Raw genomic sequence first — 17811 nt, forward strand, 5'->3', positions numbered from 1 at the left:
AGCTCGGGAAGGGGTAGCCCCAGGAATACTGTCAGGGATGCAGCTGGGCACATCATTAGACACACAGCCCCTTGCACCTACCTCCCTGATCAAGCAGAGCTAATAGTGCTCTACTTGGAGCATTTCTCCACTGAAGAAATACAATGAGAATACATCCAAATAAGGCATTAATGATATGACAGATAAGTCTGGATATTCAAAGCTTCTTTTTTTCCCATCATGCACTCAAGCCGTTACAACTTGAAGTTATATAGATGACTTTTAAGTCCTTTCATCCATCAATGTCCAGGACTGCCAAACGGGCCTGAATGGGAACTTTTATTAAGAACTCTTACAATAGAAATAAGCCAAAATATAAAATCAACATCAAATTATAAAACGAAACTGTTAAATATTATGGAATTTGTCACGGGCTACAATGATGAAGAACTTAAACTTGTTTCCATTGGCATACAGCCTTGAGCTGTACCACTCCTGGCACCACAAAACAATTACTTAAAAATTAAAATTTTCAAATATACTACAGTTTTTGCTTACCTTCATATCTTGGATACTATGGGTACAAATTTCCTCTCTCTAATCCACCAGTGAGGAAATACAGGCCAGCTAAATCTATTTCTTCAAATAGTATTTAAAGTCACTTGCATAAACAGTCAAAAGCACCACATGATGGCCTTCTTCAAAATGCTTGTCAGATTTTGGCATTTTATCATACAGTGAGCAAAAATGCTCAATGTGGTCTGATTGGGACCTATAAATTCCCATAAGTTCTTTTTTAAGACAACAGTAAAACATAAAAACATTTCAAAATACATTATTGCCTGTTAAAGTTCAGAGAACGAGAGTTTATTTTATGTTCCCCTGACCAGAAATGGAGATCTCAAACTACAAACAGCTTGCTCCATGCCCTTCTTCCCTAGCCAGGTTTCCTCACCCAAAGATCCTGAAAAGGGGAGAAATTTTGCTTGAAAAGAAGCAATGGAGTTGATATTTCAAGACTGCAGTGTGGGTGGTAAAAGCTAAGACAGCATTATCAGGTAGATCAAGATGAAGGAAAGAACAGAAAAACCTCAAGACAGCTGTTTCAGTGTGCTTGTAAAACTGTAGTTAGGGAAAGGAAGGGAAAGGCAGGCTTGTAGAGTGCATCCTGAGTAAAGCAGCAGTCTGCCAAAAGGAGGGAGAGTGGCATTTCAGCTGCTGCAAGGACAGAGAAAAAAGGCAAGAAATAGCGTTAGGAAAGTAAATGTAAGCTTCCATCTCGCTTTTCAGACGAGAGGTATTGGAGAGTGCTCGTGCACCTGTACAGCTCAAAGAGCACAAAGAGCCACATCCCAGTTTTGTGCTGTGAGCAACGCAGCAGCTTGTATGCATCAGCATAAGCAGGACTGGTATGCCTGGGGCTCAGCCCTCTACACATTTGTGTGCTCCTGGTACAAGAATAACTTAAATAATGCCTTCTCTGGAATGGGGTGGGTTTGTATGTGGGATTATGGCTAAGTAGGATGGAGATTTCAGAAGGTGTTGGAGGGGTGAAAACTGGCAGTGACACCAGCAGAAGTAAGATTTTCATACTGACCAATGGTCAGCTCCTTTCATTTCCTATTACTGGTGAAAACAAAAGGAGTGGCCAAAATTGTCCCATCGCAGCCTCTGCTGTGGGTCCTGAATGGGCAGCCACTGCTTTCTTAGGGGGGAGCAGTCTTTTCACAGGTCAAAACCTGGGCGAGAGCTGTGGGAAAGGAAAGGATTAATGTCCTCTTCCATAGGGCAGTGGCTCTTCTTTTCATCAACAGTTTGACAGTCAACCATTATGGAGCTGGGTTTGATTGAGCTCATTTTCATGTCTGAGAAGAAAATCTGTAGGTGCAGGAGCCACAGTGGAATGTTTAGTTCTAAAGCCTTTGTTGCTCTGGTTGTTCAAAGACTGCAAAAGACTGAAGAACTGAGGTGGTGCGTTGGCTTAGCTTACTGACTTCAGCAGTTCTTAATGTGTTGGGCTGCTTGTGTTTGTTGCAAAATCCCTGACTCCCAGATACTCCAAGAATCAGGAAGATAAATACTCTTTTTGCTACAAGTATCAACCAGCATTCCCTGCTCACGTTCAATAGGTTTAAATTCAAGAGCAATATTTTAATATACAGAGAGAGAAAGAGATACAGAGATAAAAAGACATCTCATCCTTTGACAATTGGAGTTCACCCATTGGTTACCAAACAGTGGAAAGAAAATGAAAAAAAAAACTTCTGGGTGGAGAGGCATGTTGCCGGTTGCCAAATGAAGTGTACAGTAATCATATCCTCAAACCCTTCTGTTACAAATCCAGGAACATACTCAAATATTGCACTAACTTTTTGCTAAATACCAGCTCCAAACAACCTTGCTGTAAATGAACAGGTAGGCATTTCAGCAGCAACAACAGAGTTGGTAGAATGCAAATAAAAACAATATCTCTTCCTCCTTTTTCATCCACTCAAATTTCTTGTGCAGCCTTCAGTGACAGTTACTAAATATGTTTATTGTATTCACAGTTCTTGCTGCAAAACATTGGAAACCTTTTCCTTTTTGTACATACCAACAGTAAGTGTCATCTTTCCATTTAGTGAAATAGCAGTGATATAAAAGCCTCTATATTTCGGAGACAAAAGTAGTAAATCAAAATAGCTATAGAGGGAAATTATTAATATAGGATCAGATCTGGGGTACCTCAGTCAAATAAAACTGTCAGTGAAAATCCATCTGTTGAATGCCATGTTGTTCAGCCCATAATTGTTGGAGACAAAAAAGACTTCTGAGGCCACAGGCACTGACAATGAATCCTACAGTACCTATTCCCATGGAGGGTTAGAGTTGCTGCCTTCCATTTCTTCAAAATTAGCAATCCTTCAGGACTTCCTTCTTCTGTAGAATTAGTGTTATCCCTGCCTCCCCAAAGAGAAACTTCTGTCAAAGGTCCAACTATACAAGATGAATGTGCTATTCAAGTGAAGTAGCTGATATCCAGATGAACATACAAAAGGAGATTTAGAGTAGATGGGATTTACATCAGAAAGATATACATTTTTTGATCCATACATACCATTCAAAGTATTATTTGGCTGAGAAAAAAAATTAAATTAGTGCAAATGATGAGTTTCAAAAAGTCAATAACCAGTGCTGAGAGGTTGAGCAGAGGTTTGCTCTGTTCTGAAGTAAGCAATCGTCAGCAGAAACACGGAGATGTAAAATTATAGTCTTGGAAAATCTGAGTCATTTGTTAAGAACTCCAGCATTACTAATTCTTCTTGTATTTTTAGTGGTGTTTTTTAGTATTCTCATTATGAAACAAGGAATTATTTCCATGTCTTTTTAAGGTTGTTAACTTGGTTTTACAGCAGATTTTCAAAGAGACTGATTTTAAAATACATATAAGTGAAGGACAATTTGCAATCTCATTTCATTAAACAGTTAAGACTGATAAGGGCTTATTTTGCATTAGATATTAATTACACCTCCTGTGTGGAAAATGCAATCAGAAAATTAGGTCAGTAATGTGGAAGGTGATCATGTACATAGTAAAATGGCAGTAAGTGCACAATAAAGGATGTCACAAATTCTTAGGTTTTTGAAGGCTCATCTAAATTAGCAAATAAAGCTTTCTTAAAAGCATTATGTGACTGTTGTGTATCCTCAAGGTCCTGGCTTGATAGTGTTAAGACAAAACAGTAAGTTCCTGCCCAAGCTAGGAAATAGATTTTGGAGGAACACATGCACAGTCATACTGGTGTGCAGTTAGATCGTGTAGGTATCTGAACAAGTAATGGAAGTCAGAATATGTCTCAAGATCTGGTCTCAGGATCCTGGGTTTGCTTGATTCTTGAGAAGGGTGGATAAAATACTTGCTGTATCTTGTCATATTCAAAATACACATTTTAAAATATGTTAAGACAATTCACCAAGTTAAAAAAAGTGTGGTTCAGCAGAATGCAGACAACTCAGCCATGGCTTTGTCATTCCAATAACCACCACTCTGACCTTCATACCTCACCATGAAGCAGTAAAACAGTCACAAATTGTGGCTTATGTACTGCCTGAATTGGGACACTGGCCGGTGCAGCTAAAGGAGGAAATTCCTAGGTAGTTAAACATAAATAAAATGGTGTTTTGCAACAAGCCCCAGATCAGTTCAGGAGGTTAAAACCACCAACATGCCAGTAAGCATTCACTATCAGAGTGAAATAAAACCAAGAAAGGTCATCAGGAATCATAACAACAAACATGCATCTTTCTGCTGAGATTTCCACCTGCTGATATCTAACAAGGGACTGTTTGCTCTTACTGGAAGTACAGCTGTGAATAATGGCATTTTATTTTCTAAACATCTCTATCATCAAGGAAGTTAAATTCTTTGCTTCTTGATAATGAGACACAGCTCCTGGCAAATGAGGTAAGAGTTCCTGCATACAGAACAAAGAGGAATTATTCTCAATTTCCCTGGTGAGGTTTTGAGGTGGGAGAGGGGACACAGAGGTTTGCTATAATTTGTGACATTCATATTTGCATTGTAGTTCTTTTCAATAGAAAGAGCAAAGACAGATTTTCTGTTTTAATGTGATCTCACAAGAAGAGTCCAAGAATCCGTTCAGAGGCAATACTTTAACCAAGGAACTGATCATCAGATGGCTGATGGTGTTGATACGAAGCAAACAGATTGTTTCTGAGATACCAGCAGACCTGCAAAGCAATTCCTTGATAGGCAAACCCAAAACTAAACTGCTAAACTGCTGAAACAGCTAAATTTGACTGAGTCATCATTGCCAACTGTGTTAGCTCACATATCCATCATCCAGCTATCGAAGACACAGACAAAACTTCCAGATGGAAAAAAATTACTAAATGCAGAAATTTCCAGTCTAAGTCAGAATATTTGCAATCTTCCAGGATATTCAATACAACAACAACAAAAAAATTTGATTCTATGCTGCCTTATTCACATTTGTTCAGAGCAATGTTTACATAAGCATAAAAATTAAGATGCTGCATATTAGTCAAATGATTCCCTAATGGAGCATGACAACCAATGCTAAATATTAGCAGTGGCTACTGAAACCTTTCATTACCTCAGTTCATTGATTTGCATTTATTCCTGCTTAGAGATACACTTTCATCTTAATCACACTGTTACTCTAAAATTATCTGATTGCTACAAATAGTGACTAATTTGGCTGTGTCAGAAAGAACTGCAGGACAATAATTCCCCTTTTTCTTCATTTGCAAACCTTGTATATCTGGTACTTTCTTGAACTCTTTTTTTTCTGGTATGATGCTACAAGGCATACGTGGGAGATGATTAGGATCCTTCTGAGTGTGGTTTGATTCTTTTTTATGTGCAGTTTTATGCAATACTTTGTACAAGTATAGCCCTTAGAAATGGGGGAAGAGGAATAGAGTAGTAGCAATGTGATTATGTAGCAGGTGTATCACTGAGGATGTTCTTCCTATAAACCTATGAATTTGAAAACGTTCCCTTCAAGAATTTATAAGAAGTTTCATGTAGTAGCTCTGTATCCATCTATCTGACTAACGAATAGCAGATCAAACATTTTTTTAACATATTTTTTAAAGTTCCATTTCACATTTCAGAACCAAGGGTTGCCTCCTTTATGATTATATAAAGCATACATTTTTTGTACTACCATAGACACAAATTTTTAAAAGGCCAGAGGAGACATATATTGCCATTACTGACTGAATCTTGCCTGTTCAGGCTGGGACAATTTGTAGTAAGTGGGCTTAATCAGGAGTGGAAGTACAGTTGTATGCATAACAATAAAAATGTAATTTTCTTTCATTTTAAATATATGGGACAAAATGTTCTCTTTTATGACTCAGCTCTTTAGTATTTGGAGACACAAGAACAAACATCCTACAAAATGATACTAAATTAACTTCTTTTAACTTCATAGTATCTCTTTTTCTCTTCTTCCATTTTCCAGGATGGAGGCACTGCAAAAACAAGCCAGAAGAAGTCTTTCATCAAGTATTCTTTTCAATGAGTCTGCTCAAGTCAAATTAAATAAAGACATAATTTCCTTCAAATTGTCCTAACCTATTGTATTTATTTACTCTTCAAACAATGGTTGATACCCCAAGCTTGTCAATATTTAAGAGTCGTTTGGAAACATCAGTAAAAACATGCTTGAACTTGGTCAGTCCTGAAGTGATCAGGCAGTTTGACTAGATGATCACTTTATATCCCTTCCAGCTTCTATTCCATTCTCTTCTGTTCTATTGAAATATTCTATGCTATCCTATTCTAATATATCCTGCTATGCAGGAAGGTTCATTTGGTTTTCTGGTGTGTTTTTTTCCTCTGATTGTCCTCTTATCATTTTTCACATTTCAAAGTAAAACTGCTTCAGTGTTGTTCTTTAAGTATATCATAAAATATAAATTCAAAGTCCATTAAAAAGCAGTAAGAAGATTTCAAGTAACATCACAAGGCTTTAGGCTACAAACAAAGTAAATGGCAGTTGCTTAGCAGAAAAAGCAGCCCCAGAATAGCCAGTGATTACATTTCAAATTAACAGTTCCCTCCCTGAGCAATGTCACCACAGCTAGAGATTGCTAGGGTTGCAAAAATATGTGATTTCTCCAGATAAATAATAAAAAGTTATCTGAGTGTCTTATCATCTAAAAGTGAGGAGAAATAAATTTTTATGATATACCAAAGTAAACTAAAGGAACTTAGAGTAAGAAAACAGCTTAGGCAAGCAAATCTAATTTTAGAAAAAAGCTTCATGTTTTCACAACATTATTTTTTCCCTAGAATCATACTTATCTTAAAACAAAGTAGGAGCTTTAGACTCAACAACAAACCACAACCAGAAGCAGCCTCAAGGCTTTCAACTAAGTGAAAGTGTTTGAATTTCCTGGCAGAAGATAATTTTTTGATGAAGAAATAAATTAATCTTAATTAAAAGAAAGAGCACTCATTTATGATGTGGAGAGATCTCTCTGTGGAGAGATTTAATTAAGAATTATCTAATTTTTTTTATAAGTAGTTCTCACAGTGTTGGCTTACCTCAAGTAATATCTGTGCTACAGAAAGCTGGTAAACAAGTTTATATCCTTAATTAGAATATATTAATGTGATAGGCAGCCATGTAACCATTGAGCTCTTACTAAATTAATACAATCTGTATAGTTATAGCCTTAAGCCAAGCAGAAAAATTACCTATGAAATCTCAGTAAGCCAGTTACTCTTGATAAACAGGATTTGATAAGTAGAGAGCTAATGAAAGATAATGGTATTTTCAATAATTGCATTAATGGAGTTTCACTGGAGAGAAGAGAGAAGAACAAGAAGGTATTTGGAGAGGAACAAAAGTGCCAAAGCCTGCGAGCTTATTGTGAAGGAGGAGAGCGAAGGGGAATTCACGTGCAGTACATGTCAACACACTGATTTTCTTTGGCTAATGTCCTGGGGTGAGGTTATGAAGCCGCTTTACTGCTGAACCGTCCGCTCAATGCCCAAGGGCGCAGTGCCTTTAGGATGGCCGCGGGGGGCGGGGCCGCAGGACCCGAGTGCGGGGCGGTTTAACGGCTCAGCCCAACGGCTCAGAGCGCTCCGGAGGGAGCGCGCCGGGAGCTCTGTGCCGCTTTTCTGGGTTTCCTTTGTGTTCCAGCTAGCTGGGAAAGGGCTCTGTTGGTTTTTTCTTGTTCTTTTTTCCCTTTCCTTCCCCTTGCCTCACTGCCTCCCTTCCCTCCTCGCCGGTGTAGCGTGCCTGCGGGGGTGGCCGTGGCTGGCCCAAGCCCGCGTGTCTGTTTCCTCTCCGGGAATTTGTTGTGTTTTGAGGGGGTTTTTTTTTATCCTGTTTTACCCTGTTTTGTTTGTGTGTTAATAAACAGTTTGGTTTCTTTTTCCCACTTTCACTCCTTGTGACCCATTTGTCTCACTGATGGAGGAAAAGGGGAGGAACACTCATTCCAGAGTGTTTCCTCCTGAAGTTTTGTCTCAAAAACCGGGACAGCTTTCTTTTCTGTAGGGCAGAGGGCTGAATTTCCAGGACAAAGGAAACATTCAAGTTCAGTAAGGAAACTCTACATGACCAGATTGACCGAGCAAGTTTCACATGCAAGGATTTACTAATCAGTAGGGTCCATGTGCCTCTGAAGGTACAGGGGCAGAGACTAAACGTCTGTGAGCCACAGATTTTCAACCACACTCTCTCAAGTACAGGTGCTTGATGAGAAAGTTTGACTTTATGGACTCAGAACAAGAAGTGTCCTAGAGGTTCTTAGGGGCCAGCAACATTTGTTTGTACACAGATATAAGTGAGAGAAGCACAGAAAGAGTGAGTCTGACTTCTGACTTTTAAAGAATTAATAACTGGGCTTTCTTCAGCAGCTGTGAATCCATGAATAACACTACAGGTTGTAAAAACATGAGAAGGACTTATTTTTTCTTAATCTCTAATTAGGAACAAAACAATTAATAGCATTTTAACATTCTGATTGCCTGGGGTCAAAGCTAGTTAATAGTAAGCCAAGAAATTATGCATCAGACTTCTACTTTCTAGCTCAGGAAACTGGACTAGGCAGGGGTGTTTACTAAGTAGAACAGTAAAAAACATTTTGCTTGCAGAAGTAAAATGAAAAAAATGTACAAAATTAATCCATAATAGTAGTACTATGTAGCACTGGAGTGAAAACAAGACAGCCATTGAGTAGCCTGATTTGGGTTAGAAAAGTACTAAATGGATGAGTCTGTAAGGCTGCTGGACAAGTACCATTTCTGCTGAAATTTGCCTAACTAATCAACTATCAAGATATTTATAAGAGGACATTTCATCCCATCCTGAGTAACAGCTTTGATTCTTCTACTTTCCTTTTTAACTTTCATTTGCTAGTATGAGATCAGAGTTATTTCCTTCTGACAGTGACTTAGCCCTTAGGATGAAGGGTAAACATTGAGCCCTTACTGTTTCAGGTCCTGGTGCACCTGAGCTGTATTCGAGGAGTGAAAACTGACAGTGAGTCTCCATGTTTCATTTTGAATGGCTCTCAGCCTTTGATTTAATTTTCAAGATTATCAATCTTTCCTATGTTTTTTCTTAGCTTTCACAGCTAATTATGCATTATCCTCTGAGGTCTTCCGAATGTCTTCCGTTATGTCTGGTAAAAGCTGATAAAAAAGGAATTATTTACAAAAATGTGTTACTGTTTCCTCACAGCTAGAAAAATTTAAATTGCACTGCCTTGCTACCACAGATGACCAAGAGATGGGAAATAATTAAATAAGGGTAAGGATTAAGGGGTTGGAATGAAAAATGTGAATTTTGAGGGAATGCTGTAAATGAATCAAGCCTGTCTAAGCAGAAATTAAGTGGGAGAAGAAATTATATTCTACATGAGCATAAATACCAAAAACAAGGAAGAAAATGTTAAGGGTGAAGCCCAAGCAGACAAAACTAGTGCTAACTGGACTAAATTGGGCAATGAAAAATATCAGAAGAATGTAGTAAAGATGAGAGGTGAGTAGCTGTGATGTGTTCTGTTAAGATACTGATGCAGCACTGAACAGGAGAGCCAAACCTGACAGCCCAGTTCAACCACACAAATTTCATTTCAGTTTTTTTTCAATTTATGAAATTAATTATTTTTTACCCTGGGAGAGGTGGTTTGTTGTTTGGTTGGGGTTTTATTTATTTTGGGGTTTTTTGCATTTATATAATTCTTTTCATCTTGAAGGCCAGGAAAAAAAAAAAAAAAAAGACTCATGGCAATGAGTGAATCATGGCAGGTAATACTTGCATGAGTAAATTTGGTTTCATATGAGAATGGAAAGGTAAAATTTATAGAAAGACGTTGTGGTTCACAGTGGTAACACAGGCCACTGGAGTTTTCGGGGAGACACTTGCAAGCTATGAAAGACAAGAAAAGAAATTTCAATGCTTGAAAAGAAAATATTTTTACTTAAAGTTTCCTACTTTCTGAAAATAAACACTATCAGTTTTTTAAAAACTGGTTCTTAAATAGTAACAGCTACATCCTAAATTAGGAATATAAAATCACCCATAACAATATTACACTTTTAGACTGATTACAGAACTTCTATTTTTATTAAGAGCTATCAATTTAAAATTGGCTATTTTTTGTTTATTGAGTATATGATGTGAAATGTATTTCCTTGGCAGCTCTGTTTTTCAGATGTATTGATTGACTGACCAGAATGAATGAAATCATGGGGTTTTACTTTTACCAAACTACTAAGTCCCAAGTTAATGTGGGACTGAACATCCCATGAAAACATCATACTTTATACAGATCAATGAGTAATAATTCTTTTAAAAATTCCATACTTGAATGAAATAAATACAAATTGAGAACTTGTGGCCTCATGAAACCACTGTCTCTTTCATGATACTTTCAATGACCACAGACCAGGAAAAGTTACTATTTTCAAATCTCATGTTTCCATGTTTTTCTTTGAAAAAAATTTTTTCACTGTTTGAGTGTGAAAACAGAATATTCCAGCAAGGCCAGTACCCACAGTAAATGTCACAGGCAGAGGAGCACATATCATAAGCAATGTACAGTATTAAAAAGGAATAGGCCAAAGTGACTCAGAGGTTTGTAAGATCATTGAGCACAGTGTCTTTGGTTTGCCAGAACCTTCTCTTGGATTAAATTCATTATGATCTGATATTTTTCATCACCTGTTTACAGCAAGTATTATTTAATGTTTTGCTTAAATTCTCTGTCCTTATGTTTGATGAGGCATACTGACAACAGAATAATATCTGGAGGTAAGTTGCTGGGGCACTGATTAGTTGTGTAGCAGTTTAGCTATATTCAGAGTCACCTGTGGATGGAATGCATCAATATCCATGAGTTGTTAATACCTTCATAGGATGTATGTTATCTTTTTGGGGAGCAGATAAATTGTAGCTGAATCCATGAAGAGAGAAAAGTTTTTCTAACTGAGCCGACATTTAAAAAAAAATCAAACAAAAAAAAACTAGCAAAAACCAAACCCTAAAACAACAACAAAAACCCTAATAGTAATAGGCTGTGGGACAATCTTCTTTTTAAAAATTCAGTAATGACCCAAAACATAATGATCCAAACAAATGGCCCTGCTATTGCCTCATCATCTTGAGCAAACAGCAAATTAGTCTGCACTCTCTATAAAGAGAACCCCCAATTGCACACAGGATTTGTGCCCAGACCACATGGTGCCAATCTTCTGTTGTGCATGGCACAATCCTCTTGTCACAAACTGTCACACTGTCACATGATGAGTCAGGTTTTCAGGTTAGCCACTGCAGTTTTAAACATGCTAATAGGAAAAAAAAAAATCTATTTAAAATACTAAAGTCTGTTAAAGAACTGTTTTCCTTAGAATTAGTGGCTTTCTGAGTCAGAGGGAAAATGAGTTGCAGATTGGAGCACAGAGTATAAGCATGCAGCAGCATCACATTGATTTAGGCTTTGCTAACCGAGTAATTAAGTTATTCACCATTGCACAATTAAGGCCTTACTAAAACAGAGGAAAATCATGTTACATTCCCGAGAACGTTTCTTCAGACAAGCTGTACCCAAGAGTCTTGCTGGTGCAGAAGGCAAAAGAGAAAAGCAGTAGTTAAAATTTTCTTCATAGAAATACTGGCAAGGAAGTCAGCCATGCTACTGAATTTCAGGTGTGGATACAGACACTAAAATGAGGCCTACAGAAAAAATTTGGTTTAACAATACAGGACATCAACAACAACTTTCTAATAAATAATAATAATTTAGGCAGTGAGTCAATGAAGTAATAAAAATATTAAAGCTTGTGGGCCATATTCATTTAAATGAGAAATTATGGGCATGCAGAATCTCCATTTCACTTTATTTTTGAAAGAAAAAAAGTGCGTGACATTTCTGTACAGAGTTCAAGAACTTAATCAGCTGTTCTCTAGAAAAATCCTATTCCAAACTAATGGAGATGGGGTAAAGAGAACAATTCTGTAGCAGAGTATTTTTTTACATTTTTTCATGCTTTCATGCATAATCACAATGAAGTGGCTTTATGGTAGTGACCTGATAAACTACAGGATTGAAGTATATAATTTTTTGGCTAGATTTACAACCAGGATTTTCCCAAGAAAAGTGTTCCAGCTGTGCAGTTCAATTGCTCCTTCCCTGGGCTGACATTCATCTCTGGGTAGGTTTCACTCATTAATTCCAGTGGTGCTAGCTCAATACCACCATTTCCAACACCAGTTCTGACTCTTATTTATTAATGAGAGTATTTTTTTAAATGCAACCTTCTAGGATCAGGAAAAAAGAAAACTCTTTTACATGCTTTGCAGCATGAGAATACTTAGCAACAGGGCAGGAGAGTGCAGGAATAGAAAATCAGGAGTGATACAAGTGTGGGAACTGCACCTTGCTGCTTGATTTGAATGCCTGCAGTGCAACAGGGTTCTGTGCAGACTCAGCATATAGATCATCCAGGTCACATTTAGCTATAAACCAGAACTGCCTCTAGATCTCTTCCTCTGGATGCTAAGGTTGTGCACTTTTAACCACTTAGGACCATGCTTAAGTTCTCCTGGTGATTACTTAGGCAAAGTGGAAAGACAAGTTACTCAATTTGGGGAAAACTGTAATACTAAGAAACAATTTGGGTTTTGTTTTGTAGGAGAATTCAGGCTTGAACATCAAAAAAAAAAGAACCTAAAAATCACTTATACCAAGCAATACACCAAAATCCCTCCCCTGTTCAGAAAACTGATCTAAAAATAGGGGTAGAAAATATATTACCTGTTTTAGTAAAATGTAAGGGACATTTCTGCATTAAATATTATACCTAAATCAGCTCATATTTGAAATTATGCTGAAATATAGTTAATTAAAGGTCAAATTCATGCTACTACATATTTTTCCCATGTGTATGATGTTGACAGGAGCATATCTGCATCAGAAATTTAATTTCTGCCTTCTTTTTTCCAGTGGGCCTGAATTTGATGGAGTAATTCACTCAGGAAGGAATTAAAATTCTAACACAGTGTTAATTTTTCTACAGCCAGGCACTGTTACAGCTGACATTTATATTTCATGCTCCTCATTTTCTCATACTTCACACAAAACCTATCCTTAGAATGCAAGGGACCTAAACACTTGAATCACATTGAGGATGTTGCGAATCAGACTCTCAGCAGAGAGCCTGATTGCATTTGGAAAAGAGTAATTCCAACGGGTTTGAACAGCTGTATTCTACATCTCATCCTTTTCCCTGAAATGTTGATTGAATGTCATAGAGTGCATTATCACTGGTGTTCTGTATTGACCACAACATTAACCTCCATGAGGGTTCACAGCTCGGCAGGCTGAGGTTTTGCTGTCTCAACCACTTTATCATGACACATGAAAACCAGGATCAGGACCCTTCACCAATAAATGTAAATAGTGCTCACCTGCTGCTTCTGAACCTTCTGCCAAAGGAACTGCAGAGGAGCTGCAGGTCATCTGGATCAGACATTTGTCAGGTTTTGTCCTTTCTGCAGGGAAAGAAGTTGCATCCAATGCTTTACCTTGGCCACAGACTAACAGTTGCCAGGGATCGCCTGATTCAGACATTTTTATTTTGTTCAAATGTCCAGATTGCCTCCTTGTGATCACTTCAGACATAGTCATCGAGACAGCCTCAGAATAAATACTGTACTTCTTATTTTAAAAATTCCTTTACTTGACTATTCTTTGTTACAGTTCAGTACTAGACACACTATCCATCTTTACCTGATTTTTTTTCTTAAAAATTTTCTCCCTTGGAGAACAGTAACAATCAAATGTTGAGGCATGAAAGGATTCCTGATTCTCCTTCTATATATATTTCAATAGATATTAAATGGTTCTGATCATCACCTGCCTACTGAAGTAATCAGTGTCACCACTGGATCTAGTTTGGCTGGCTGAATCTTACAGAAATTAAATTATTGCTTTAAAAGAATGTGTGCCTATCCAAATAACTTGCCTATTCAAAGCTAAAATGTTCTTCTTTCTAATGAAATCTACATAGATTCTTGGGTGATCAAAGAAATGGTACATGTAATAGCTAAAGTAGCCTTTTTTAGGATGGAGTTCATTCTTCCACTAACTCTTCTGTCTCCATAAGTGGTACCTAATTCTGCTAAGAGCCAATGAGAAGTTTGTCTTCTGTGAAATTATTTCTGACCAGGATTTTTTTTTTTTTTTAAAGGAGAAGAGAATAAAATCCTTAATAACAGCCTCAGTGAAGCCTCTTTTCCCCTGAAGGTTCTTTAGAGTCCAAAAGAATACACAGCTACTGTGACATCATCTTCAAACTGCCTGTATTGTGGTGTGGATTTCTTGTTTCTGTGGTAATCACTTATAGATTCCTAATTTATTAATGTAGTTCTTCGAGGAGGAAATAATCCAAACTGACTATTCATTATCTACCTGAAAACTGTGCACCAGAAAATTCTGAAAGGTTAGTGATGAGCTCAACCTTACTTTTACTATACCTGAGCAGAATGTCCAATTCTCCATCAGCAGCATAGGACCAAGCAAAAGACACAAAATCTCCAAAGCAGTCTTACCAGAAAAATTGAGAATAGTCTCATTTTCAAAAGTGGTCAAGTAAACCAAGGACCTGGCTTTCATCATAGTTGATAGCAATAAAGCAGTGAAATCATTGAAACACTCGAAAACAAAGCTAGTAGTTTGCCAACCCCATTCTAGGGAGAAAAATCCTATCTATTTATCAAAACAGAATTTGCAATATGTGCTCCCACTATCCCTATTCCCAATTCTGAGAAGTCAAATTGCAATACATTGTGTGGGAACTCACTGAGAGGAAGAGCACAAGGGAGGTCACTGGTGGGAAGATACTTTGTTAGTCAACAAAAATTGCAGCTTTTGGATTCCAGCCCAACCTGTTTGAAGCCAGTGTTGCTTTACAGGTTCCATAGAGCAGAGCCCTTGTATGAGCTGAGATTTCCTGCCACAACTGAAAACAGACTATGCATTACAACATCAACATCTTGTCTGATAATTTATCTTTGCAATGAGCACCTGTTTTTACCTTGTCAACAACATAGAGAAAAATCTGATTAAAAAAAGGTATAGAGATTGCACATAGTTTTGGGTTTGGTTTTTTTTCTGCCAAAAAATGCACACCATTTTCAAGCAGATATTAGAAATATCGCCTTTAAACACAACAGAAGACTCATCCTGACAGATGCAGCTGCACCATAAATTATTGGCAAGATTCATATAAAACAGGATGATGGGTAAAATTGAGAAATAATATTCTGGTATTGGAGCCTATATTAGTCTTGGAGATAAATGATGCATGTCAAAAATTCTTGTGCTTTGTTGAAGGGCTGGGAGAGAGAAATTGTGTAGGTACCAAAACTGCTGATAAGGAAATAGGGAAAAGAGCCAGCCTAGAATAATCACCACTCACCTGCCAGAAGACAAAACAGTGTATACCTTGGCCAAATACATCATCCTGCCTTTCCCAAAGGATTTGTGAGAACAGCTTTAGGATACTGTTCACCTGTGATGTGTTCTGTGTAAATATATTTTTTTAAATAGTTACATGAGGTGATAAGCCTGACAAAGAAAAGAAATCATTGCCAAAGAGAAGAGGGAGTGAAGGGCAAGTGGACACATTAATAAGATAGGAGGGATGCAGGTGTTGTTTTACTGAAGAGTAACAGAGATCAGGAAGCTTACAGAATTTTGGGGAGGGAGAGGCATAGGAGGCAATAAAGTGTGAGCCTTACTCCCTTCCCTTCACTCCTTCACTCTTTCCTATATTCCAATGTTAGAGTACAAAGAAATGTATGCAAGTCTAAAAGAAGTTCTATATCTGTATTTACCTGACATACATTAAACAAACATTTAATGTTCTTTTGGGAAGCAAGAGAAATTCAGACATTCATATTTAAAAAGACACATGTTTTCATGATTATGAAATACCAAAAAGGGCTCAGGTGAAGTACTTTCAAATGTTTCTTTATTCCTATATTTTGGCTGCTGAATAACACCAAAAAAAAAAACCTGAACAAAAAAATTTATAAATTGTTTAGATGAAGAATATTGTCTTCCATTGTAGTCAATTCATGGACAGTCCTGCATTTAGACACATCTGGATGTGGCTGCCATTGGACACCAGAAGACACGTTCAACTCTCTCATCACATAAGCAGAGCTGGCTGAATTACCAGCAATGCCAGTTTTGCAGACAGATTTAATCAAATCCATGGCCTTAGCTGCTGTCACTGGGGACTTTCTGACACTGGTTTGAGACACAGGCTGAAAGTCAAGAGTCATGGAAGTCAAAGACAGAAGCCTTATTGACTTCAGCAGGATTTCACTCAGCCAAATAAATGAATGGTTATTAACCCACGGGCAAAACACAGACCAGTCTGTGCATCCGTCACTACAGCAGAGCCATGGAAGGAATAATGCTGGCAACATGTAGGCCTAAATTTAGTGCAGCTAAGAAAACCTACATTGGAAAACTGAGGAAAAAAGCAGAAATTGTTTTGGAATTAATCTGATGGTAACTGAAGTATAGAAGTACCTAAGAAAAAAAGAAGATGGAAGACAAATTGTGTCTGTACAGTCACTGTACTGAAACCATATGCTGACTGATGTCCAGGAGCTGTCTGTCCTGGAACCAAGGTGAGGAATGCACTGTCACTGTAAAAATTTAGAGTATCACTACAGTGCATTCAAGGTGTTAAACAATACTTACAATCTAGTAAGGATCCATAATACTCAGCATAAACAGTTTGATTTGACTTGATTTTTGATTTTAAAGCACAGTTTTTTCCCATTACTTACTTGAGCAACATCCTTTGCAGACGATAGCAGCTCGGTGACACTTGGCTCTTGCAACAGGACACTCTTTGTAAGTTTAAGAATGTTGCACAAAAGTGGTTTTCTTTCTTTATCTTTTATTTTTTTCTCAAGAAAGAACTGGGAAGTGAAGGAAGTGAGTAAAATTTTTAACATTAGCAGATTGTTTGCTTTTATGTAAACAGCCTCAGGGGATTAGCTGAGATGCAGTATTCAAACAAGCAGATTTGGTTTCATAATAAATGAGCTTTTAAATTATTCTGACATATTCAATCACACAAACAAGTTTTCCCCAATTCAGAAAAACTTCTCCAAGTTTTCTCAATTTGTTTTCCTTACATCAGCAAATAACCTCGCTTTTCTCCTCAGATAACTTACTTGCTTTTGTCCTGAGTCTTGTGATCTCACTTTCATTTACATCAACCAATCCTATCCTTAGGATTTAGAGATTTATAAACATTTCATGGTAATCTTGATAATGTATTTGTGATGTATTGAATCCAGTCCTAATGAAGGTTTGTTTAAAGAAATGTAAACAAGAGGGACTTGTTCTCATCTAATGCAATTTGGCAGCAGAGTCTCCTACAGAGAGGAAATGAGCTGTCCCATGGTTAGCATCCTGGTCTGGAACTCAGAAATTCCTGATTTAGTTCTCTGCTCTGCTGTAGACTTCCTGAATGACCTTAAATAAATTTCTCTCTACTTCTGATCCCCCCGTGTAAAATGAAATAATAATAATATTTGTTTCCTGGTTAACAGATGAGGGAAAATGAAACACAGCTGAAAAGTGCTCAATGTCTGTCAGCCCAGTAGAGCTGTTTTTATTCAGATTGTGTGTTTGCTCATCCTTTCACCCCACCTCTATCTGCAGTTTTCATGTATGAACAAACCTTTAACAATGCAGCAAATGCCTTTCTTGTCTTTTTTCCACCCCAGTAATCTTTTCTGGTCTTTC

General features: G+C 37.4%; 2 long non-coding RNA genes across 2 annotated transcripts; one reads left to right on the forward strand and one right to left on the reverse strand.

The window, feature by feature from the left end:
* The first annotated feature begins 221 nt into the window (after nucleotides 1–221).
* LOC138114030 (uncharacterized) lies at nucleotides 222–6075 on the forward strand. Its single transcript, XR_011152456.1, has 2 exons — nucleotides 222–4423; nucleotides 5973–6075. It is a non-coding gene; the product is annotated as an uncharacterized lncRNA (long non-coding RNA).
* LOC138114032 (uncharacterized) lies at nucleotides 4430–16953 on the reverse strand. The gene is made up of 3 exons (XR_011152459.1): nucleotides 16842–16953; nucleotides 13443–13526; nucleotides 4430–5982 (listed from the first exon to the last, which is right to left on the reverse strand). It is a non-coding gene; the product is annotated as an uncharacterized lncRNA (long non-coding RNA).
* Nucleotides 16954–17811: the final 858 nt, after the last annotated feature.

The sequence above is a fragment of the Aphelocoma coerulescens genome, chromosome 8 (assembly GCF_041296385.1).
Source record: "Aphelocoma coerulescens isolate FSJ_1873_10779 chromosome 8, UR_Acoe_1.0, whole genome shotgun sequence".
Lineage (NCBI taxonomy): Eukaryota > Metazoa > Chordata > Aves > Passeriformes > Corvidae > Aphelocoma > Aphelocoma coerulescens.